This window comes from Hyla sarda, unplaced genomic scaffold, assembly GCF_029499605.1.
Source record: "Hyla sarda isolate aHylSar1 unplaced genomic scaffold, aHylSar1.hap1 scaffold_2162, whole genome shotgun sequence".
Classification (NCBI taxonomy): Eukaryota; Metazoa; Chordata; class Amphibia; order Anura; family Hylidae; genus Hyla; species Hyla sarda.
This window is the reverse complement of record NW_026608831.1, coordinates 1-25,140: the sequence shown is the minus strand read 5'-3', so window position 1 is coordinate 25,140 and position 25,140 is coordinate 1. Positions and strand designations below refer to the sequence as shown.

Sequence of the window (25,140 nt, the reverse complement as noted above, 5' to 3'; positions counted from 1 at the left end):
AGCAGCAGAAGTCCTGTGCCTGGACGCTCCAACAGCGGCCAGACACAAGCAGAAGCAGAAGCAGCAGAAGCAGCAGCAGCACCACCTTTTGTTTTTTGGCTGCAGCAGCAGCAAGGCCCACAGGGCTGGCTAGCTGGCTAGCCAGCAAGCAGGTAGCAATGAAAGTAGGAATCTTTCTTTTTAACCCTGTAAGGGGGTGGTGCACTGTACCCGAAGATACTGCCATATCGGGTCAATGCATAGGGCGACGGAAGCAAGCTTCGAAATCGGCCCCCGTTCTCAAAAATCCATTTAATATATGGTCCCCAGATAGGGGACGTATCAGATATTAAACTGATAAGAACAGATACTACACTTGATCTTAGCCAAAAGGCCGAGAAGCGATAACCGTGAAAGGGGCGGGCCCAACAAGGTGCCCTTCATGGGCACTATCACTGCTTGCTGTCAGGGAGGCTGCCAGACAATTTTCCATGCACACTCTGGGCTGGGGGGCAGTCAACCACCAGTACACACAGCAGAACCTAAACCCATACCATTATTGCTAAGCAGCAAGACAGGGGCCCATTGCACTCCCACGGGGCCTTTTTAAATGCAATCCATAACCCGGATTTGCCAGGAACCCTTCTTACTCCTCCTACTTGCATGTGACACTGGGCTTAGGATCTGCATAGGAAACACACACACAAGCACACACCTACCTTTGTTGCCTGCAGATGCCTCCTTGGCTGTCCCCAAACGGTATCAAACCAACACCCACGGGAAGCTGTAAGCATAGAGGACATGCCTGCACCCCATTGGACTTACCTGTGTGGGTTAAACCCGGGTTATTTGACAACCTATGGCGGTGATGGTTCTGCTCAGGCAGAGCAGTGCTGATGCTCCTCATAAAGCTGTCGCTGCTGTGAAGGTTCTAGGTGACATCACAAATCCCTATGGTTACATACACAACAAAGCTGGGTTGTTGTTGTTTACACTCTGCAAGGCCTGTGGAAGTGAGTGACATCATAGCACTGTAGTTCTGAGGGTTCTAGATGGATGCAACAATCTCCTGTTGCTTCTATGAAGGCCATAATAGACGACATCACCAAACAGCTCCATAGTCACATACACAGCAAAGGAGAGATGTTGTTTACACCTAGTGATGTCAGTGGTATTGAGTGACATCACAGCACAGTGCTAAGGCTCCTGGGCCTGGACACAGCAGCGGCTGCAATATCTCAACGGAGAATACGTTTATATATATATGTGTGTGTGTGCGCGTATATATATATATATATATATATATATATATATATATTCTCCGCCGAAATCACTTTTAAACCCATTTCCACCTTTTTTTCCCTTCTCTTCCTCTTACTTTTTTTTCACGTTTTTTTACGTTTTTCTCCTTTTCGCCTCTTTTCTGGGCGTATTATTCTTCTTTTTCTTCTTTTTTTTCGTCTAATGCATACCCCATCAGTGCAGCAATGCTTATTCAATGCCGCCAGCAGATGGAGACACTGGGGGATAATTTTCTAAGGATTTATACTGATTTTTCCTGTCTGAATTTGTCGCACAGAAAGTTGCAGGCCAAATATGTGTGACATTTCTGCGACTTTAGCTTCTAGAGCATTTTTACAACATTATACATAGGTGCTGAATACATAAAAAGCGACTGTTCAGCGACAGACAAGTCGCATCGGCTGAAAGTAGGCCAGAATGTCAGTCCATGTTGGAGCAGGTTTAGATACAGTCTAAAGTATAGATCTCAAAGTCTGTGCACAGAATTTAGCAAGGGCCTCGCACCTTCTGATGCATCAGGTAGGTGCACAATAGCATAGCCTAACCCTCTGTACTTTGGTCTATATTGATGCGGGACATAGACAGCCAGCTGATGACCAATCCATTAGTGCAATGGATGGCTGGAAGCATTTGTCTTTGCCTTTGCAATACCACAGAAGCAATGCATGGTCAATGTACAGCAATGACACACCTGTGTGAACAGCCAGGAGACCCCCCCCCCCCCCATGTTATGTTACATAGTTACATAGTTAGTACGGTCGAAAAAAGACATATGTCCATCAAGTTCAACCAGGGAATTAAGGGGTAGGGGTGTGGCGCGATATTGGGGAAGGGATGAGATTTTATATTTCTTCATAAGCATTAATCTTATTTTGTCAATTAGGAACATTCAGCACCCACCCGCTATCAAGGCAGCTGCCTATCATGTCATGCCCTACCTGCACAGGTGTGCTGGCTACTCAAATGATCCAATTAAGGAGGCCATTTAGTCAGCAGCAGCAGAAGTCCTGTGCCTGGACGCTCCAACAGCGGCCAGACACAAGCAGAAGCAGCAGAAGCAGCAGAAGCAGCAGCAGCACCACCTTTTGTTTTTTGGCTGCAGCAGCAGCAAGGCCCACAGGGCTGGCTAGCTGGCTAGCCAGCAAGCAGGTAGCAATGAAAGTAGGAATCTTTCTTTTTAACCCTGTAAGGGGGTGGTGCACTTTACCCGAAGATACTGCCATATCAGGTCAATGCATAGGGCGACGGAAGCAAGCTTCGAAATCGGCCCCCGTTCTCAAAAATCCATTTAATATATGGTCCCCAGATAGGGGACGTATCAGATATTAAACTGATAAGAACAGATACTACACTTGATCTTAGCCAAAAGGCCGAGAAGCGATAACCGTGAAAGGGGCGGGCCCAACAAGGTGCCCTTCATGGGCACTATCACTGCTTGCTGTCAGGGAGGCTGCCAGACAATTTTCCATGCACACTCTGGGCTGGGGGGCAGTCAACCACCAGTACACACAGCAGAACCTAAACCCATACCATTATTGCTAAGCAGCAAGACAGGGGCCCATTGCACTCCCACGGGGCCTTTTTAAATGCAATCCATAACCCGGATTTGCCAGGAACCCTTCTTACTCCTCCTACTTGCATGTGACACTGGGCTTAGGATCTGCATAGGAAACACACACACAAGCACACACCTACCTTTGTTGCCTGCAGATGCCTCCTTGGCTGTCCCCAAACGGTATCAAACCAACACCCACGGGAAGCTGTAAGCATAGAGGACATGCCTGCACCCCATTGGACTTACCTGTGTGGGTTAAACCCGGGTTATTTGACAACCTATGGCGGTGATGGTTCTGCTCAGGCAGAGCAGTGCTGATGCTCCTCATAAAGCTGTCGCTGCTGTGAAGGTTCTAGGTGACATCACAAATCCCTATGGTTACATACACAACAAAGCTGGGTTGTTGTTGTTTACACTCTGCAAGGCCTGTGGAAGTGAGTGACATCATAGCACTGTAGTTCTGAGGGTTCTAGATGGATGCAACAATCTCCTGTTGCTTCTATGAAGGCCATAATAGACGACATCACCAAACAGCTCCATAGTCACATACACAGCAAAGGAGAGATGTTGTTTACACCTAGTGATGTCAGTGGTATTGAGTGACATCACAGCACAGTGCTAAGGCTCCTGGGCCTGGACACAGCAGCGGCTGCAATATCTCAACGGAGAATACGTTTATATATATGTGTGTGTGTGCGCGTATATATATATATATATATATATATATATATATATATTTCTCCGCCGAAATCACTTTTAAACCCATTTCCACCTTTTTTTCCCTTCTCTTCCTCTTACTTTTTTTTCACGTTTTTTTACGTTTTTCTCCTTTTCGCCTATTTTCTGGGCGTATTATTCTTCTTTTTCTTCTTTTTTTTCGTCTAATGCATACCCCATCAGTGCAGCAATGCTTATTCAATACCGCCAGCAGATGGAGACACTGGGGGATAATTTTCTAAGGATTTATACTGATTTTTCCTGTCTGAATTTGTCGCACAGAAAGTTGCAGGCCAAATATGTGTGACATTTCTGCGACTTTAGCTTCTAGAGCATTTTTACAACATTATACATAGGTGCTGAATACATAAAAAGCGACTGTTCAGCGACAGACAAGTCGCATCGGCTGAAAGTAGGCCAGAATGTCAGTCCATGTTGGAGCAGGTTTAGATACAGTCTAAAGTATAGATCTCAAAGTCTGTGCACAGAATTTAGCAAGGGCCTCGCACCTTCTGATGCATCAGGTAGGTGCACAATAGCATAGCCTAACCCTCTGTACTTTGGTCTATATTGATGCGGGACATAGACAGCCAGCTGATGACCAATCCATTAGTGCAATGGATGGCTGGAAGCATTTGTCTTTGCCTTTGCAATACCACAGAAGCAATGCATGGTCAATGTACAGCAATGACACACCTGTGTGAACAGCCAGGAGCCCCCCCCCCATGTTATGTTACATAGTTACATAGTTAGTACGGTCGAAAAAAGACATATGTCCATCAAGTTCAACCAGGGAATTAAGGGGTAGGGGTGTGGCGCGATATTGGGGAAGGGATGAGATTTTATATTTCTTCATAAGCATTAATCTTATTTTGTCAATTAGGAACATTCAGCACCCACCCGCTATCAAGGCAGCTGCCTATCATGTCATGCCCTACCTGCACAGGTGTGCTGGCTACTCAAATGATCCAATTAAGGAGGCCATTTAGTCAGCAGCAGCAGAAGTCCTGTGCCTGGACGCTCCAACAGCGGCCAGACACAAGCAGAAGCAGAAGCAGCAGAAGCAGCAGCAGCACCACCTTTTGTTTTTTGGCTGCAGCAGCAGCAAGGCCCACAGGGCTGGCTAGCTGGCTAGCCAGCAAGCAGGTAGCAATGAAAGTAGGAATCTTTCTTTTTAACCCTGTAAGGGGGTGGTGCACTGTACCCGAAGATACTGCCATATCGGGTCAATGCATAGGGCGACGGAAGCAAGCTTCGAAATCGGCCCCCGTTCTCAAAAATCCATTTAATATATGGTCCCCAGATAGGGGACGTATCAGATATTAAACTGATAAGAACAGATACTACACTTGATCTTAGCCAAAAGGCCGAGAAGCGATAACCGTGAAAGGGGCGGGCCCAACAAGGTGCCCTTCATGGGCACTATCACTGCTTGCTGTCAGGGAGGCTGCCAGACAATTTTCCATGCACACTCTGGGCTGGGGGGCAGTCAACCACCAGTACACACAGCAGAACCTAAACCCATACCATTATTGCTAAGCAGCAAGACAGGGGCCCATTGCACTCCCACGGGGCCTTTTTAAATGCAATCCATAACCCGGATTTGCCAGGAACCCTTCTTACTCCTCCTACTTGCATGTGACACTGGGCTTAGGATCTGCATAGGAAACACACACACAAGCACACACCTACCTTTGTTGCCTGCAGATGCCTCCTTGGCTGTCCCCAAACGGTATCAAACCAACACCCACGGGAAGCTGTAAGCATAGAGGACATGCCTGCACCCCATTGGACTTACCTGTGTGGGTTAAACCCGGGTTATTTGACAACCTATGGCGGTGATGGTTCTGCTCAGGCAGAGCAGTGCTGATGCTCCTCATAAAGCTGTCGCTGCTGTGAAGGTTCTAGGTGACATCACAAATCCCTATGGTTACATACACAACAAAGCTGGGTTGTTGTTGTTTACACTCTGCAAGGCCTGTGGAAGTGAGTGACATCATAGCACTGTAGTTCTGAGGGTTCTAGATGGATGCAACAATCTCCTGTTGCTTCTATGAAGGCCATAATAGACGACATCACCAAACAGCTCCATAGTCACATACACAGCAAAGGAGAGATGTTGTTTACACCTAGTGATGTCAGTGGTATTGAGTGACATCACAGCACAGTGCTAAGGCTCCTGGGCCTGGACACAGCAGCGGCTGCAATATCTCAACGGAGAATACGTTTATATATATATGTGTGTGTGTGCGCGTATATATATATATATATATATATATATATATATATATATATATATATTCTCCGCCGAAATCACTTTTAAACCCATTTCCACCTTTTTTTCCCTTCTCTTCCTCTTACTTTTTTTTCACGTTTTTTTACGTTTTTCTCCTTTTCGCCTCTTTTCTGGGCGTATTATTCTTCTTTTTCTTCTTTTTTTTCGTCTAATGCATACCCCATCAGTGCAGCAATGCTTATTCAATACCGCCAGCAGATGGAGACACTGGGGGATAATTTTCTAAGGATTTATACTGATTTTTCCTGTCTGAATTTGTCGCACAGAAAGTTGCAGGCCAAATATGTGTGACATTTCTGCGACTTTAGCTTCTAGAGCATTTTTACAACATTATACATAGGTGCTGAATACATAAAAAGCGACTGTTCAGCGACAGACAAGTCGCATCGGCTGAAAGTAGGCCAGAATGTCAGTCCATGTTGGAGCAGGTTTAGATACAGTCTAAAGTATAGATCTCAAAGTCTGTGCACAGAATTTAGCAAGGGCCTCGCACCTTCTGATGCATCAGGTAGGTGCACAATAGCATAGCCTAACCCTCTGTACTTTGGTCTATATTGATGCGGGACATAGACAGCCAGCTGATGACCAATCCATTAGTGCAATGGATGGCTGGAAGCATTTGTCTTTGCCTTTGCAATACCACAGAAGCAATGCATGGTCAATGTACAGCAATGACACACCTGTGTGAACAGCCAGGAGACCCCCCCCCCCCCATGTTATGTTACATAGTTACATAGTTAGTACGGTCGAAAAAAGACATATGTCCATCAAGTTCAACCAGGGAATTAAGGGGTAGGGGTGTGGCGCGATATTGGGGAAGGGATGAGATTTTATATTTCTTCATAAGCATTAATCTTATTTTGTCAATTAGGAACATTCAGCACCCACCCGCTATCAAGGCAGCTGCCTATCATGTCATGCCCTACCTGCACAGGTGTGCTGGCTACTCAAATGATCCAATTAAGGAGGCCATTTAGTCAGCAGCAGCAGAAGTCCTGTGCCTGGACGCTCCAACAGCGGCCAGACACAAGCAGAAGCAGCAGAAGCACCACCTTTTGTTTTTTGGCTGCAGCAGCAGCAAGGCCCACAGGGCTGGCTAGCTGGCTAGCCAGCAAGCAGGTAGCAATGAAAGTAGGAATCTTTCTTTTTAACCCTGTAAGGGGGTGGTGCACTGTACCCGAAGATACTGCCATATCGGGTCAATGCATAGGGCGACGGAAGCAAGCTTCGAAATCGGCCCCCGTTCTCAAAAATCCATTTAATATATGGTCCCCAGATAGGGGACGTATCAGATATTAAACTGATAAGAACAGATACTACACTTGATCTTAGCCAAAAGGCCGAGAAGCGATAACCGTGAAAGGGGCGGGCCCAACAAGGTGCCCTTCATGGGCACTATCACTGCTTGCTGTCAGGGAGGCTGCCAGACAATTTTCCATGCACACTCTGGGCTGGGGGGCAGTCAACCACCAGTACACACAGCAGAACCTAAACCCATACCATTATTGCTAAGCAGCAAGACAGGGGCCCATTGCACTCCCACGGGGCCTTTTTAAATGCAATCCATAACCCGGATTTGCCAGGAACCCTTCTTACTCCTCCTACTTGCATGTGACACTGGGCTTAGGATCTGCATAGGAAACACACACACAAGCACACACCTACCTTTGTTGCCTGCAGATGCCTCCTTGGCTGTCCCCAAACGGTATCAAACCAACACCCACGGGAAGCTGTAAGCATAGAGGACATGCCTGCACCCCATTGGACTTACCTGTGTGGGTTAAACCCGGGTTATTTGACAACCTATGGCGGTGATGGTTCTGCTCAGGCAGAGCAGTGCTGATGCTCCTCATAAAGCTGTCGCTGCTGTGAAGGTTCTAGGTGACATCACAAATCCCTATGGTTACATACACAACAAAGCTGGGTTGTTGTTGTTTACACTCTGCAAGGCCTGTGGAAGTGAGTGACATCACAGCACTGTAGTTCTGAGGGTTCTAGATGGATGCAACAATCTCCTGTTGCTTCTATGAAGGCCATAATAGACGACATCACCAAACAGCTCCATAGTCACATACACAGCAAAGGAGAGATGTTGTTTACACCTAGTGATGTCAGTGGTATTGAGTGACATCACAGCACAGTGCTAAGGCTCCTGGGCCTGGACACAGCAGCGGCTGCAATATCTCAACGGACAATACGTTTATATATATATGTGTGTGTGTGCGCGTATATATATATATATATATATATATATATATATATATATATATATATATATTTCTCCGCCGAAATCACTTTTAAACCCATTTCCACCTTTTTTTCCCTTCTCTTCCTCTTACTTTTTTTTCACGTTTTTTTACGTTTTTCTCCTTTTCGCCTCTTTTCTGGGCGTATTATTCTTCTTTTTCTTCTTTTTTTTCGTCTAATGCATACCCCATCAGTGCAGCAATGCTTATTCAATACCGCCAGCAGATGGAGACACTGGGGGATAATTTTCTAAGGATTTATACTGATTTTTCCTGTCTGAATTTGTCGCACAGAAAGTTGCAGGCCAAATATGTGTGACATTTCTGCGACTTTAGCTTCTAGAGCATTTTTACAACATTATACATAGGTGCTGAATACATAAAAAGCGACTGTTCAGCGACAGACAAGTCGCATCGGCTGAAAGTAGGCCAGAATGTCAGTCCATGTTGGAGCAGGTTTAGATACAGTCTAAAGTATAGATCTCAAAGTCTGTGCACAGAATTTAGCAAGGGCCTCGCACCTTCTGATGCATCAGGTAGGTGCACAATAGCATAGCCTAACCCTCTGTACTTTGGTCTATATTGATGCGGGACATAGACAGCCAGCTGATGACCAATCCATTAGTGCAATGGATGGCTGGAAGCATTTGTCTTTGCCTTTGCAATACCACAGAAGCAATGCATGGTCAATGTACAGCAATGACACACCTGTGTGAACAGCCAGGAGACCCCCCCCCCCCCCCCCATGTTATGTTACATAGTTACATAGTTAGTACGGTCGAAAAAAGACATATGTCCATCAAGTTCAACCAGGGAATTAAGGGGTAGGGGTGTGGCGCGATATTGGGGAAGGGATGAGATTTTATATTTCTTCATAAGCATTAATCTTATTTTGTCAATTAGGAACATTCAGCACCCACCCGCTATCAAGGCAGCTGCCTATCATGTCATGCCCTACCTGCACAGGTGTGCTGGCTACTCAAATGATCCAATTAAGGAGGCCATTTAGTCAGCAGCAGCAGAAGTCCTGTGCCTGGACGCTCCAACAGCGGCCAGACACAAGCAGAAGCAGAAGCAGCAGCAGCACCACCTTTTGTTTTTTGGCTGCAGCAGCAGCAAGGCCCACAGGGCTGGCTAGCTGGCTAGCCAGCAAGCAGGTAGCAATGAAAGTAGGAATCTTTCTTTTTAACCCTGTAAGGGGGTGGTGCACTGTACCCGAAGATACTGCCATATCAGGTCAATGCATAGGGCGACGGAAGCAAGCTTCGAAATCGGCCCCCGTTCTCAAAAATCCATTTAATATATGGTCCCCAGTTAGGGGACGTATCAGATATTAAACTGATAAGAACAGATACTACACTTGATCTTAGCCAAAAGGCCGAGAAGCGATAACCGTGAAAGGGGCGGGCCCAACAAGGTGCCCTTCATGGGCACTATCACTGCTTGCTGTCAGGGAGGCTGCCAGACAATTTTCCATGCACACTCTGGGCTGGGGGGCAGTCAACCACCAGTACACACAGCAGAACCTAAACCCATACCATTATTGCTAAGCAGCAAGACAGGGGCCCATTGCACTCCCACGGGGCCTTTTTAAATGCAATCCATAACCCGGATTTGCCAGGAACCCTTCTTACTCCTCCTACTTGCATGTGACACTGGGCTTAGGATCTGCATAGGAAACACACACACAAGCACACACCTACCTTTGTTGCCTGCAGATGCCTCCTTGGCTGTCCCCAAACGGTATCAAACCAACACCCACGGGAAGCTGTAAGCATAGAGGACATGCCTGCACCCCATTGGACTTACCTGTGTGGGTTAAACCCGGGTTATTTGACAACCTATGGCGGTGATGGTTCTGCTCAGGCAGAGCAGTGCTGATGCTCCTCATAAAGCTGTCGCTGCTGTGAAGGTTCTAGGTGACATCACAAATCCCTATGGTTACATACACAACAAAGCTGGGTTGTTGTTGTTTACACTCTGCAAGGCCTGTGGAAGTGAGTGACATCATAGCACTGTAGTTCTGAGGGTTCTAGATGGATGCAACAATCTCCTGTTGCTTCTATGAAGGCCATAATAGACGACATCACCAAACAGCTCCATAGTCACATACACAGCAAAGGAGAGATGTTGTTTACACCTAGTGATGTCAGTGGTATTGAGTGACATCACAGCACAGTGCTAAGGCTCCTGGGCCTGGACACAGCAGCGGCTGCAATATCTCAACGGAGAATACGTTTATATATATATGTGTGTGTGTGCGCGTATATATATATATATATATATATATATATATATATATATATTTCTCCGCCGAAATCACTTTTAAACCCATTTCCACCTTTTTTTCCCTTCTCTTCCTCTTACTTTTTTTTCACGTTTTTTTACGTTTTTCTCCTTTTCGCCTCTTTTCTGGGCGTATTATTCTTCTTTTTCTTCTTTTTTTTCGTCTAATGCATACCCCATCAGTGCAGCAATGCTTATTCAATACCGCCAGCAGATGGAGACACTGGGGGATAATTTTCTAAGGATTTATACTGATTTTTCCTGTCTGAATTTGTCGCACAGAAAGTTGCAGGCCAAATATGTGTGACATTTCTGCGACTTTAGCTTCTAGAGCATTTTTACAACATTATACATAGGTGCTGAATACATAAAAAGCGACTGTTCAGCGACAGACAAGTCGCATCGGCTGAAAGTAGGCCAGAATGTCAGTCCATGTTGGAGCAGGTTTAGATACAGTCTAAAGTATAGATCTCAAAGTCTGTGCACAGAATTTAGCAAGGGCCTCGCACCTTCTGATGCATCAGGTAGGTGCACAATAGCATAGCCTAACCCTCTGTACTTTGGTCTATATTGATGCGGGACATAGACAGCCAGCTGATGACCAATCCATTAGTGCAATGGATGGCTAGAAGCATTTGTCTTTGCCTTTGCAATACCACAGAAGCAATGCATGGTCAATGTACAGCAATGACACACCTGTGTGAACAGCCAGGAGACCCCCCCCCCCCCCCCATGTTATGTTACATAGTTACATAGTTAGTACGGTCGAAAAAAGACATATGTCCATCAAGTTCAACCAGGGAATTAAGGGGTAGGGGTGTGGCGCGATATTGGGGAAGGGATGAGATTTTATATTTCTTCATAAGCATTAATCTTATTTTGTCAATTAGGAACATTCAGCACCCACCCGCTATCAAGGCAGCTGCCTATCATGTCATGCCCTACCTGCACAGGTGTGCTGGCTACTCAAATGATCCAATTAAGGAGGCCATTTAGTCAGCAGCAGCAGAAGTCCTGTGCCTGGACGCTCCAACAGCGGCCAGACACAAGCAGAAGCAGAAGCAGCAGAAGCAGCAGCAGCACCACCTTTTGTTTTTTGGCTGCAGCAGCAGCAAGGCCCACAGGGCTGGCTAGCTGGCTAGCCAGCAAGCAGGTAGCAATGAAAGTAGGAATCTTTCTTTTTAACCCTGTAAGGGGGTGGTGCACTGTACCCGAAGATACTGCCATATCAGGTCAATGCATAGGGCGACGGAAGCAAGCTTCGAAATCGGCCCCCGTTCTCAAAAATCCATTTAATATATGGTCCCCAGTTAGGGGACGTATCAGATATTAAACTGATAAGAACAGATACTACACTTGATCTTAGCCAAAAGGCCGAGAAGCGATAACCGTGAAAGGGGCGGGCCCAACAAGGTGCCCTTCATGGGCACTATCACTGCTTGCTGTCAGGGAGGCTGCCAGACAATTTTCCATGCACACTCTGGGCTGGGGGGCAGTCAACCACCAGTACACACAGCAGAACCTAAACCCATACCATTATTGCTAAGCAGCAAGACAGGGGCCCATTGCACTCCCACGGGGCCTTTTTAAATGCAATCCATAACCCGGATTTGCCAGGAACCCTTCTTACTCCTCCTACTTGCATGTGACACTGGGCTTAGGATCTGCATAGGAAACACACACACAAGCACACACCTACCTTTGTTGCCTGCAGATGCCTCCTTGGCTGTCCCCAAACGGTATCAAACCAACACCCACGGGAAGCTGTAAGCATAGAGGACATGCCTGCACCCCATTGGACTTACCTGTGTGGGTTAAACCCGGGTTATTTGACAACCTATGGCGGTGATGGTTCTGCTCAGGCAGAGCAGTGCTGATGCTCCTCATAAAGCTGTCGCTGCTGTGAAGGTTCTAGGTGACATCACAAATCCCTATGGTTACATACACAACAAAGCTGGGTTGTTGTTGTTTACACTCTGCAAGGCCTGTGGAAGTGAGTGACATCATAGCACTGTAGTTCTGAGGGTTCTAGATGGATGCAACAATCTCCTGTTGCTTCTATGAAGGCCATAATAGACGACATCACCAAACAGCTCCATAGTCACATACACAGCAAAGGAGAGATGTTGTTTACACCTAGTGATGTCAGTGGTATTGAGTGACATCACAGCACAGTGCTAAGGCTCCTGGGCCTGGACACAGCAGCGGCTGCAATATCTCAACGGAGAATACGTTTATATATATATGTGTGTGTGTGCGCGTATATATATATATATATATATATATATATATATATATATATATATATTTCTCCGCCGAAATCACTTTTAAACCCATTTCCACCTTTTTTTCCCTTCTCTTCCTCTTACTTTTTTTTCACGTTTTTTTACGTTTTTCTCCTTTTCGCCTCTTTTCTGGGCGTATTATTCTTCTTTTTCTTCTTTTTTTTCGTCTAATGCATACCCCATCAGTGCAGCAATGCTTATTCAATACCGCCAGCAGATGGAGACACTGGGGGATAATTTTCTAAGGATTTATACTGATTTTTCCTGTCTGAATTTGTCGCACAGAAAGTTGCAGGCCAAATATGTGTGACATTTCTGCGACTTTAGCTTCTAGAGCATTTTTACAACATTATACATAGGTGCTGAATACATAAAAAGCGACTGTTCAGCGACAGACAAGTCGCATCGGCTGAAAGTAGGCCAGAATGTCAGTCCATGTTGGAGCAGGTTTAGATACAGTCTAAAGTATAGATCTCAAAGTCTGTGCACAGAATTTAGCAAGGGCCTCGCACCTTCTGATGCATCAGGTAGGTGCACAATAGCATAGCCTAACCCTCTGTACTTTGGTCTATATTGATGCGGGACATAGACAGCCAGCTGATGACCAATCCATTAGTGCAATGGATGGCTGGAAGCATTTGTCTTTGCCTTTGCAATACCACAGAAGCAATGCATGGTCAATGTACAGCAATGACACACCTGTGTGAACAGCCAGGAGACCCCCCCCCCCCCCATGTTATGTTACATAGTTACATAGTTAGTACGGTCGAAAAAAGACATATGTCCATCAAGTTCAACCAGGGAATTAAGGGGTAGGGGTGTGGCGCGATATTGGGGAAGGGATGAGATTTTATATTTCTTCATAAGCATTAATCTTATTTTGTCAATTAGGAACATTCAGCACCCACCCGCTATCAAGGCAGCTGCCTATCATGTCATGCCCTACCTGCACAGGTGTGCTGGCTACTCAAATGATCCAATTAAGGAGGCCATTTAGTCAGCAGCAGCAGAAGTCCTGTGCCTGGACGCTCCAACAGCGGCCAGACACAAGCAGAAGCAGAAGCAGCAGAAGCAGCAGCAGCACCACCTTTTGTTTTTTGGCTGCAGCAGCAGCAAGGCCCACAGGGCTGGCTAGCTGGCTAGCCAGCAAGCAGGTAGCAATGAAAGTAGGAATCTTTCTTTTTAACCCTGTAAGGGGGTGGTGCACTGTACCCGAAGATACTGCCATATCAGGTCAATGCATAGGGCGACGGAAGCAAGCTTCGAAATCGGCCCCCGTTCTCAAAAATCCATTTAATATATGGTCCCCAGATAGGGGACGTATCAGATATTAAACTGATAAGAACAGATACTACACTTGATCTTAGCCAAAAGGCCGAGAAGCGATAACCGTGAAAGGGGCGGGCCCAACAAGGTGCCCTTCATGGGCACTATCACTGCTTGCTGTCAGGGAGGCTGCCAGACAATTTTCCATGCACACTCTGGGCTGGGGGGCAGTCAACCACCAGTACACACAGCAGAACCTAAACCCATACCATTATTGCTAAGCAGCAAGACAGGGGCCCATTGCACTCCCACGGGGCCTTTTTAAATGCAATCCATAACCCGGATTTGCCAGGAACCCTTCTTACTCCTCCTACTTGCATGTGACACTGGGCTTAGGATCTGCATAGGAAACACACACACAAGCACACACCTACCTTTGTTGCCTGCAGATGCCTCCTTGGCTGTCCCCAAACGGTATCAAACCAACACCCACGGGAAGCTGTAAGCATAGAGGACATGCCTGCACCCCATTGGACTTACCTGTGTGGGTTAAACCCGGGTTATTTGACAACCTATGGCGGTGATGGTTCTGCTCAGGCAGAGCAGTGCTGATGCTCCTCATAAAGCTGTCGCTGCTGTGAAGGTTCTAGGTGACATCACAAATCCCTATGGTTACATACACAACAAAGCTGGGTTGTTGTTGTTTACACTCTGCAAGGCCTGTGGAAGTGAGTGACATCATAGCACTGTAGTTCTGAGGGTTCTAGATGGATGCAACAATCTCCTGTTGCTTCTATGAAGGCCATAATAGACGACATCACCAAACAGCTCCATAGTCACATACACAGCAAAGGAGAGATGTTGTTTACACCTAGTGATGTCAGTGGTATTGAGTGACATCACAGCACAGTGCTAAGGCTCCTGGGCCTGGACACAGCAGCGGCTGCAATATCTCAACGGAGAATACGTTTATATATATGTGTGTGTGTGCGCGTATATATATATATATATATATATATATATATATATATATATATTTCTCCGCCGAAATCACTTTTAAACCCATTTCCACCTTTTTTTCCCTTCTCTTCCTCTTACTTTTTTTTCACGTTTTTTTACGTTTTTCTCCTTTTCGCCTCTTTTCTGGGCGTATTATTCTTCTTTTTCTTCTTTTTTTTCGTCTAATGCATACCCCATCAGTGCAGCAATGCTTATTCAATACCGCCAGCAGATGGAGACACTGGGGGATAATTTTCTAAGGATTTATACTGATTTTTCCTGTCTGAATTTGTCGCACAGAAAGTTGCAGGCCAAATATGTGTGACATTTCTGCGACTTTAGCTTCTAGAGCATTTTTACAACATTATACATAGGTGCTGAATACATAAAAAGCGACTGTTCAGCGACAGACAAGTCGCATCGGCTGAAAGTAGGCCAGAATGTCAGTCCATGTTGGAGCAGGTTTAGATACAGTCTAAAGTATAGATCTCAAAGTCTGTGCACAGAATTTAGCAAGGGCCTCGCACCTTCTGATGCATCAGGTAGGTGCACAATAGCATAGCCTAACCCTCTGTACTTTGGTCTATATTGATGCGGGACATAGACAGCCAGCTGATGACCAATCCATTAGTGCAATGGATGGCTGGAAGCATTTGTCTTTGCCTTTGCAATACCACAGAAGCAATGCATGGTCAATGTACAGCAATGACACACCTGTGTGAACAGCCAGGAGACCCCCCCCCCCCCCATGTTATGTTACATAGTTACATAGTTAGTACGGTCGAAAAAAGACATATGTCCATCAAGTTCAACCAGGGAATTAAGGGGTAGGGGTGTGGCGCGATATTGGGGAAGGGATGAGATTTTATATTTCTTCATAAGCATTAATCTTATTTTGTCAATTAGGAACATTCAGCACCCACCCGCTATCAAGGCAGCTGCCTATCATGTCATGCCCTACCTGCACAGGTGTGCTGGCTACTCAAATGATCCAATTAAGGAGGCCATTTAGTCAGCAGCAGCAGAAGTCCTGTGCCTGGACGCTCCAACAGCGGCCAGACACAAGCAGAAGCAGAAGCAGCAGAAGCAGCAGCAGCACCACCTTTTGTTTTTTGGCTGCAGCAGCAGCAAGGCCCACAGGGCTGGCTAGCTGGCTAGCCAGCAAGCAGGTAGCAATGAAAGTAGGAATCTTTCTTTTTAACCCTGTAAGGGGGTGGTGCACTGTACCCGAAGATACTGCCATATTGGGTCAATGCATAGGGCGACGGAAGCAAGCTTCGAAATCGGCCCCCGTTCTCAAAAATCCATTTAATATATGGTCCCCAGATAGGGGACGTATCAGATATTAAACTGATAAGAACAGATACTACACTTGATCTTAGCCAAAAGGCCGAGAAGCGATAACCGTGAAAGGGGCGGGCCCAACAAGGTGCCCTTCATGGGCACTATCACTGCTTGCTGTCAGGGAGGCTGCCAGACAATTTTCCATGCACACTCTGGGCTGGGGGGCAGTCAACCACCAGTACACACAGCAGAACCTAAACCCATACCATTATTGCTAAGCAGCAAGACAGGGGCCCATTGCACTCCCACGGGGCCTTTTTAAATGCAATCCATAACCCGGATTTGCCAGGAACCCTTCTTACTCCTCCTACTTGCATGTGACACTGGGCTTAGGATCTGCATAGGAAACACACACACAAGCACACACCTACCTTTGTTGCCTGCAGATGCCTCCTTGGCTGTCCCCAAACGGTATCAAACCAACACCCACGGGAAGCTGTAAGCATAGAGGACATGCCTGCACCCCATTGGACTTACCTGTGTGGGTTAAACCCGGGTTATTTGACAACCTATGGCGGTGATGGTTCTGCTCAGGCAGAGCAGTGCTGATGCTCCTCATAAAGCTGTCGCTGCTGTGAAGGTTCTAGGTGACATCACAAATCCCTATGGTTACATACACAACAAAGCTGGGTTGTTGTTGTTTACACTCTGCAAGGCCTGTGGAAGTGAGTGACATCATAGCACTGTAGTTCTGAGGGTTCTAGATGGATGCAACAATCTCCTGTTGCTTCTATGAAGGCCATAATAGACGACATCACCAAACAGCTCCATAGTCACATACACAGCAAAGGAGAGATGTTGTTTACACCTAGTGATGTCAGTGGTATTGAGTGACATCACAGCACAGTGCTAAGGCTCCTGGGCCTGGACACAGCAGCGGCTGCAATATCTCAACGGAGAATACGTTTATATATATGTGTGTGTGTGCGCGTATATATATATATATATATATATATATATATATATATATATATATATTTCTCCGCCGAAATCACTTTTAAACCCATTTCCACCTTTTTTTCCCTTCTCTTCCTCTTACTTTTTTTTCACGTTTTTTTACGTTTTTCTCCTTTTCGCCTCTTTTCTGGGCGTATTATTCTTCTTTTTCTTCTTTTTTTTCGTCTAATGCATACCCCATCAGTGCAGCAATGCTTATTCAATACCGCCAGCAGATGGAGACACTGGGGGATAATTTTCTAAGGATTTATACTGATTTTTCCTGTCTGAATTTGTCGCACAGAAAGTTGCAGGCCAAATATGTGTGACATTTCTGCGACTTTAGCTTCTAGAGCATTTTTACAACATTATACATAGGTGCTGAATACATAAAAAGCGACTGTTCAGCGACAGACAAGTCGCATCGGCTGAAAGTAGGCCAGAATGTCAGTCCATGTTGGAGCAGGTTTAGATACAGTCTAAAGTATAGATCTCAAAGTCTGTGCACAGAATTTAGCAAGGGCCTCGCACCTTCTGATGCATCAGGTAGGTGCACAATAGCATAGCCTAACCCTCTGTACTTTGGTCTATATTGATGCGGGACATAGACAGCCAGCTGATGACCAATCCATTAGTGCAATGGATGGCCGGAAGCATTTGTCTTTGCCTTTGCAATACCACAGAAGCAATGCATGGTCAATGTACAGCAATGACACACCTGTGTGAACAGCCAGGAGACCCCCCCCCCCCCCCCCCCATGTTATGTTACATAGTTACATAGTTAGTACGGTCGAAAAAAGACATATGTCCATCAAGTTCAACCAGGGAATTAAGGGGTAGGGGTGTGGCGCGATATTGGGGAAGGGATGAGATTTTATATTTCTTCATAAGCATTAATCTTATTTTGTCAATTAGGAACATTCAGCACCCACCCGCTATCAAGGCAGCTGCCTATCATGTCATGCCCTACCTGCACAGGTGTGCTGGCTACTCAAATGATCCAATTAAGGAGGCCATTTAGTCAGCAGCAGCAGAAGTCCTGTGCCTGGACGCTCCAACAGCGGCCAGACACAAGCAGAAGCAGAAGCAGCAGAAGCAGCAGCAGCACCACCTTTTGTTTTTTGGCTGCAGCAGCAGCAAGGCCCACAGGGCTGGCTAGCTGGCTAGCCAGCAAGCAGGTAGCAATGAAAGTAGGAATCTTTCTTTTTAACCCTGTAAGGGGGTGGTGCACTGTACCCGAAGATACTGCCATATCGGGTCAATGCATAGGGCGACGGAAGCAAGCTTCGAAATCGGCCCCCGTTCTCAAAAATCCATTTAATATATGGTCCCCAGATAGGGGACGTATCAGATATTAAACTGATAAGAACAGATTTTTTTTTAAGTTAGCCCTCAGAAACTCAATCAGAGTTCCAAGATCTTATTTGAACTCGATTGTTGCTCATCATCAGGTAACCCATTTTTTTATTTCTTCTTAACACTAATGACCACAAAATAAAATCAATAAAAAAGATTTAACCAGAAAAAAAAAACACACATTTACAATAACAAACAAACATTGCTTTCACCAGTAATTAATCAGAGAGACATTCCATTTCTCCAGGCATATACCATTAGGAAATCTATCATTCCACGGTTTATCGTTCCTCTTATCATCTGTCTTTTTACCGGAAGTCCCAACCAAGATGGAACTTTATAAGTGTCCAAAAATCTGTCCATATCAGCTTGAAATGAAAAATACACTTTGTCTCTAGCTTCCTCGTACCGATTTTCATATTTCGACCTTAGTTCCATTAAATCCATATCAAATGGTCTTCTTTCCTTTTTTGGCATATTTTCCAACATGCCATCCAAAACACCTCCAAATTCCATTGGTACATAAACCTCTTCTTTCTTTTTCTTTTCTTCAGCCACTTTTCTGGCTGGAACTTCCTCCAACTCAGGTTCTCCAATTTCTTCTTCTTCCCTACTCCTTTTAGCTGCTGTTTCCTTTTTCGTTGTTTGTTTCTTGGGACATACATTTACCAGGTGATCTTCCTCACCGCACAGATGACACTTCTTTTTTTTGTTGTTGTTGCAGGTGTCTGCTTCATGACCTCCCTCCTGGCACTTATAGCACCATGAGTGAGTACATAGGTCTTTCCCGTGCCCGTATTGTTTACATTTACGGCAAAATTCCTCCATCCCTGAATAGAACAAGTCACCATTGACCGATCCAATTTTGAATCGCCCAGGTGGATAAATCACTTTACCGTCAGGTTCCTTTTTAAATTTAACTTTAAATTTCCATTTTGTAGTCCATAGGCCATATTGGTTCAGGACTTTTCCCTTTGACAGAATATTGTCACAGAATCTAGAAAGAAAAGTCTCAATGTCTTTTTCCAGTATATATGGGCTATACATCCGTACCGTCAATATTTTCTCCTGGTTCGGAAAATGCGGGGTCACCTCCACACCCTCCAAAACTGGATTGGCCTTCTTTTGCTGGTACTTGCTGCAAAAAAAATTAAAGTCCTCTTCAGAAGCCAATATAACATCGTAGTGTCCATTTCTTGGGAATTCAAGCATAGACAGGATTTGTTCCTTCTTAATTTCCAGCAACTTGAATAAGATCTCCTCGACCACGAAACCTAATCCTTTTCCTCTCTTGCAGGTATCCAATAAGGAAATCCGAACTCCATTTCTGAGCTTAGCATACTCAGGGATGCCTTCTGATGATGCTCCACTTGATCCAGCCATGTCCATCAGGATAAACACCTCCCCCACTGTAAGCAGGTAGGTGGTGGTGATCGCTCCCCGTTGTCTGGGGACTAAGCCGGCTCCCTAATAGCAGCAGGGGGGTGAAGTCCCTCCGTTAAGAAGGACGATCCCCCCAGGCAAAGGAGCCGGGTACCCCAGACACCCTCTGGCCACACCAAGTGAGCAGAACTACACTTGATCTTAGCCAAAAGGCCGAGAAGCGATAACCGTGAAAGGGGCGGGCCCAACAAGGTGCCCTTCATGGGCACTATCACTGCTTGCTGTCAGGGAGGCTGCCAGACAATTTTCCATGCACACTCTGGGCTGGGGGGCAGTCAACCACCAGTACACACAGCAGAACCTAAACCCATACCATTATTGCTAAGCAGCAAGACAGGGGCCCATTGCACTCCCACGGGGCCTTTTTAAATGCAATCCATAACCCGGATTTGCCAGGAACCCTTCTTACTCCTCCTACTTGCATGTGACACTGGGCTTAGGATCTGCATAGGAAACACACACACAAGCACACACCTACCTTTGTTGCCTGCAGATGCCTCCTTGGCTGTCCCCAAACGGTATCAAACCAACACCCACGGGAAGCTGTAAGCATAGAGGACATGCCTGCACCCCATTGGACTTACCTGTGTGGGTTAAACCCGGGTTATTTGACAACCTATGGCGGTGATGGTTCTGCTCAGGCAGAGCAGTGCTGATGCTCCTCATAAAGCTGTCGCTGCTGTGAAGGTTCTAGGTGACATCACAAATCCCTATGGTTACATACACAACAAAGCTGGGTTGTTGTTGTTTACACTCTGCAAGGCCTGTGGAAGTGAGTGACATCATAGCACTGTAGTTCTGAGGGTTCTAGATGGATGCAACAATCTCCTGTTGCTTCTATGAAGGCCATAATAGACGACATCACCAAACAGCTCCATAGTCACATACACAGCAAAGGAGAGATGTTGTTTACACCTAGTGATGTCAGTGGTATTGAGTGACATCACAGCACAGTGCTAAGGCTCCTGGGCCTGGACACAGCAGCGGCTGCAATATCTCAACGGAGAATACGTTTATATATATGTGTGTGTGTGCGCATATATATATATATATATATATATATATATATATATATATATATTTCTCCGCCGAAATCACTTTTAAACCCATTTCCACCTTTTTTTCCCTTCTCTTCCTCTTACTTTTTTTTCACGTTTTTTTACGTTTTTCTCCTTTTCGCCTCTTTTCTGGGCGTATTATTCTTCTTTTTCTTCTTTTTTTTCGTCTAATGCATACCCCATCAGTGCAGCAATGCTTATTCAATACCGCCAGCAGATGGAGACACTGGGGGATAATTTTCTAAGGATTTATACTGATTTTTCCTGTCTGAATTTGTCGCACAGAAAGTTGCAGGCCAAATATGTGTGACATTTCTGCGACTTTAGCTTCTAGAGCATTTTTACAACATTATACATAGGTGCTGAATACATAAAAAGCGACTGTTCAGCGACAGACAAGTCGCATCGGCTGAAAGTAGGCCAGAATGTCAGTCCATGTTGGAGCAGGTTTAGATACAGTCTAAAGTATAGATCTCAAAGTCTGTGCACAGAATTTAGCAAGGGCCTCGCACCTTCTGATGCATCAGGTAGGTGCACAATAGCATAGCCTAACCCTCTGTACTTTGGTCTATATTGATGCGGGACATAGACAGCCAGCTGATGACCAATCCATTAGTGCAATGGATGGCTGGAAGCATTTGTCTTTGCCTTTGCAATACCACAGAAGCAATGCATGGTCAATGTACAGCAATGACACACCTGTGTGAACAGCCAGGAGACCCCCCCCCCCCATGTTATGTTACATAGTTACATAGTTAGTACGGTCGAAAAAAGACATATGTCCATCAAGTTCAACCAGGGAATTAAGGGGTAGGGGTGTGGCGCGATATTGGGGAAGGGATGAGATTTTATATTTCTTCATAAGCATTAATCTTATTTTGTCAATTAGGAACATTCAGCACCCACCCGCTATCAAGGCAGCTGCCTATCATGTCATGCCCTACCTGCACAGGTGTGCTGGCTACTCAAATGATCCAATTAAGGAGGCCATTTAGTCAGCAGCAGCAGAAGTCCTGTGCCTGGACGCTCCAACAGCGGCCAGACACAAGCAGAAGCAGAAGCAGCAGAAGCAGCAGCAGCACCACCTTTTGTTTTTTGGCTGCAGCAGCAGCAAGGCCCACAGGGCTGGCTAGCTGGCTAGCCAGCAAGCAGGTAGCAATGAAAGTAGGAATCTTTCTTTTTAACCCTGTAAGGGGGTGGTGCACTGTACCCGAAGATACTGCCATATCGGGTCAATGCATAGGGCGACGGAAGCAAGCTTCGAAATCAGCCCCCGTTCTCAAAAATCCATTTAATATATGGTCCCCAGAAAGGGGACGTATCAGATATTAAACTGATAAGAACAGATACTACACTTGATCTTAGCCAAAAGGCCGAGAAGCGATAACCGTGAAAGGGGCGGGCCCAACAAGGTGCCCTTCATGGGCACTATCACTGCTTGCTGTCAGGGAGGCTGCCAGACAATTTTCCATGCACACTCTGGGCTGGGGGGCAGTCAACCACCAGTACACACAGCAGAACCTAAACCCATACCATTATTGCTAAGCAGCAAGACAGGGGCCCATTGCACTCCCACGGGGCCTTTTTAAATGCAATCCATAACCCGGATTTGCCAGGAACCCTTCTTACTCCTCCTACTTGCATGTGACACTGGGCTTAGGATCTGCATAGGAAACACACACACAAGCACACACCTACCTTTGTTGCCTGCAGATGCCTCCTCGGCTGTCCCCAAACGGTATCAAACCAACACCCACGGGAAGCTGTAAGCATAGAGGACATGCCTGCACCCCATTGGACTTACCTGTGTGGGTTAAACCCGGGTTATTTGACAACCTATGGCGGTGATGGTTCTGCTCAGGCAGAGCAGTGCTGATGCTCCTCATAAAGCTGTCGCTGCTGTGAAGGTTCTAGGTGATATCACAAATCCCTATGGTTACATACACAACAAAGCTGGGTTGTTGTTGTTTACACTCTGCAAGGCCTGTGGAAGTGAGTGACATCATAGCACTGTAGTTCTGAGGGTTCTAGATGGATGCAACAATCTCCTGTTGCTTCTATGAAGGCCATAATAGACGACATCACCAAACAGCTCCATAGTCACATACACAGCAAAGGAGAGATGTTGTTTACACCTAGTGATGTCAGTGGTATTGAGTGACATCACAGCACAGTGCTAAGGCTCCTGGGCCTGGACACAGCAGCGGCTGCAATATCTCAACGGAGAATACGTTTATATATATGTGTGTGTGTGCGCGTATATATATATATATATATATATATATATATATATATATATATATTTCTCCGCCGAAATCACTTTTAAACCCATTTCCACCTTTTTTTCCCTTCTCTTCCTCTTACTTTTTTTTCACGTTTTTTTACGTTTTTCTCCTTTTCGCCTCTTTTCTGGGCGTATTATTCTTCTTTTTCTTCTTTTTTTTCGTCTAATGCATACCCCATCAGTGCAGCAATGCTTATTCAATACCGCCAGCAGATGGAGACACTGGGGGATAATTTTCTAAGGATTTATACTGATTTTTCCTGTCTGAATTTGTCGCACAGAAAGTTGCAGGCCAAATATGTGTGACATTTCTGCGACTTTAGCTTCTAGAGCATTTTTACAACATTATACATAGGTGCTGAATACATAAAAAGCGACTGTTCAGCGACAGACAAGTCGCATCGGCTGAAAGTAGGCCAGAATGTCAGTCCATGTTGGAGCAGGTTTAGATACAGTCTAAAGTATAGATCTCAAAGTCTGTGCACAGAATTTAGCAAGGGCCTCGCACCTTCTGATGCATCAGGTAGGTGCACAATAGCATAGCCTAACCCTCTGTACTTTGGTCTATATTGATGCGGGACATAGACAGCCAGCTGATGACCAATCCATTAGTGCAATGGATGGCTGGAAGCATTTGTCTTTGCCTTTGCAATACCACAGAAGCAATGCATGGTCAATGTACAGCAATGACACACCTGTGTGAACAGCCAGGAGACCCCCCCCCCTCCCCCCCCCATGTTATGTTACATAGTTACATAGTTAGTACGGTCGAAAAAAGACATATGTCCATCAAGTTCAACCAGGGAATTAAGGGGTAGGGGTGTGGCGCGATATTGGGGAAGGGATGAGATTTTATATTTCTTCATAAGCATTAATCTTATTTTGTCAATTAGGAACATTCAGCACCCACCCGCTATCAAGGCAGCTGCCTATCATGTCATGCCCTACCTGCACAGGTGTGCTGGCTACTCAAATGATCCAATTAAGGAGGCCATTTAGTCAGCAGCAGCAGAAGTCCTGTGCCTGGACGCTCCAACAGCGGCCAGACACAAGCAGAAGCAGAAGCAGCAGAAGCAGCAGCAGCACCACCTTTTGTTTTTTGGCTGCAGCAGCAGCAAGGCCCACAGGGCTGGCTAGCTGGCTAGCCAGCAAGCAGGTAGCAATGAAAGTAGGAATCTTTCTTTTTAACCCTGTAAGGGGGTGGTGCACTGTACCCGAAGATACTGCCATATCGGGTCAATGCATAGGGCGACGGAAGCAAGCTTCGAAATCGGCCCCCGTTCTCAAAAATCCATTTAATATATGGTCCCCAGATAGGGGACGTATCAGATATTAAACTGATAAGAACAGATACTACACTTGATCTTAGCCAAAAGGCCGAGAAGCGATAACCGTGAAAGGGGCGGGCCCAACAAGGTGCCCTTCATGGGCACTATCACTGCTTGCTGTCAGGGAGGCTGCCAGACAATTTTCCATGCACACTCTGGGCTGGGGGGCAGTCAACCACCAGTACACACAGCAGAACCTAAACCCATACCATTATTGCTAAGCAGCAAGACAGGGGCCCATTGCACTCCCACGGGGCCTTTTTAAATGCAATCCATAACCCGGATTTGCCAGGAACCCTTCTTACTCCTCCTACTTGCATGTGACACTGGGCTTAGGATCTGCATAGGAAACACACACACAAGCACACACCTACCTTTGTTGCCTGCAGATGCCTCCTTGGCTGTCCCCAAACGGTATCAAACCAACACCCACGGGAAGCTGTAAGCATAGAGGACATGC

At 45.9% G+C, this 25,140-nt stretch overlaps 11 non-coding genes across 11 annotated transcripts; all 11 read right to left on the bottom strand.

Annotated features, from left to right (window-relative positions):
- Window positions 1-194: 194 nt before the first annotated feature.
- LOC130319760 (U2 spliceosomal RNA) lies at window positions 195-385 on the bottom strand. Its single transcript, XR_008865839.1, has one exon. It is a non-coding gene; the product is annotated as a U2 spliceosomal RNA (small nuclear RNA).
- Window positions 386-2,472: 2,087 nt separating this feature from the next.
- Window positions 2,473-2,663, bottom strand: LOC130319752 (U2 spliceosomal RNA). The gene has a single exon (XR_008865836.1). It is a non-coding gene; the product is annotated as a U2 spliceosomal RNA (small nuclear RNA).
- A 2,078-nt stretch (window positions 2,664-4,741) lies between these two features.
- On the bottom strand, window positions 4,742-4,932 carry LOC130319759 (U2 spliceosomal RNA). Its single transcript, XR_008865838.1, has one exon. It is a non-coding gene; the product is annotated as a U2 spliceosomal RNA (small nuclear RNA).
- A 2,078-nt stretch (window positions 4,933-7,010) lies between these two features.
- LOC130319751 (U2 spliceosomal RNA) lies at window positions 7,011-7,201 on the bottom strand. Its single transcript, XR_008865835.1, has one exon. It is a non-coding gene; the product is annotated as a U2 spliceosomal RNA (small nuclear RNA).
- A 2,093-nt stretch (window positions 7,202-9,294) lies between these two features.
- Window positions 9,295-9,485, bottom strand: LOC130319749 (U2 spliceosomal RNA). Its single transcript, XR_008865833.1, has one exon. It is a non-coding gene; the product is annotated as a U2 spliceosomal RNA (small nuclear RNA).
- Window positions 9,486-11,576: 2,091 nt separating this feature from the next.
- Window positions 11,577-11,767, bottom strand: LOC130319748 (U2 spliceosomal RNA). The gene has a single exon (XR_008865832.1). It is a non-coding gene; the product is annotated as a U2 spliceosomal RNA (small nuclear RNA).
- Window positions 11,768-13,862: 2,095 nt separating this feature from the next.
- Window positions 13,863-14,053, bottom strand: LOC130319747 (U2 spliceosomal RNA). Its single transcript, XR_008865831.1, has one exon. It is a non-coding gene; the product is annotated as a U2 spliceosomal RNA (small nuclear RNA).
- A 2,089-nt stretch (window positions 14,054-16,142) lies between these two features.
- On the bottom strand, window positions 16,143-16,333 carry LOC130319750 (U2 spliceosomal RNA). The gene has a single exon (XR_008865834.1). It is a non-coding gene; the product is annotated as a U2 spliceosomal RNA (small nuclear RNA).
- Window positions 16,334-18,431: 2,098 nt separating this feature from the next.
- On the bottom strand, window positions 18,432-18,616 carry LOC130319753 (U2 spliceosomal RNA). The gene has a single exon (XR_008865837.1). It is a non-coding gene; the product is annotated as a U2 spliceosomal RNA (small nuclear RNA).
- A 3,646-nt stretch (window positions 18,617-22,262) lies between these two features.
- Window positions 22,263-22,453, bottom strand: LOC130319746 (U2 spliceosomal RNA). The gene has a single exon (XR_008865830.1). It is a non-coding gene; the product is annotated as a U2 spliceosomal RNA (small nuclear RNA).
- Window positions 22,454-24,550: 2,097 nt separating this feature from the next.
- Window positions 24,551-24,741, bottom strand: LOC130319739 (U2 spliceosomal RNA). Its single transcript, XR_008865824.1, has one exon. It is a non-coding gene; the product is annotated as a U2 spliceosomal RNA (small nuclear RNA).
- Window positions 24,742-25,140: the final 399 nt, after the last annotated feature.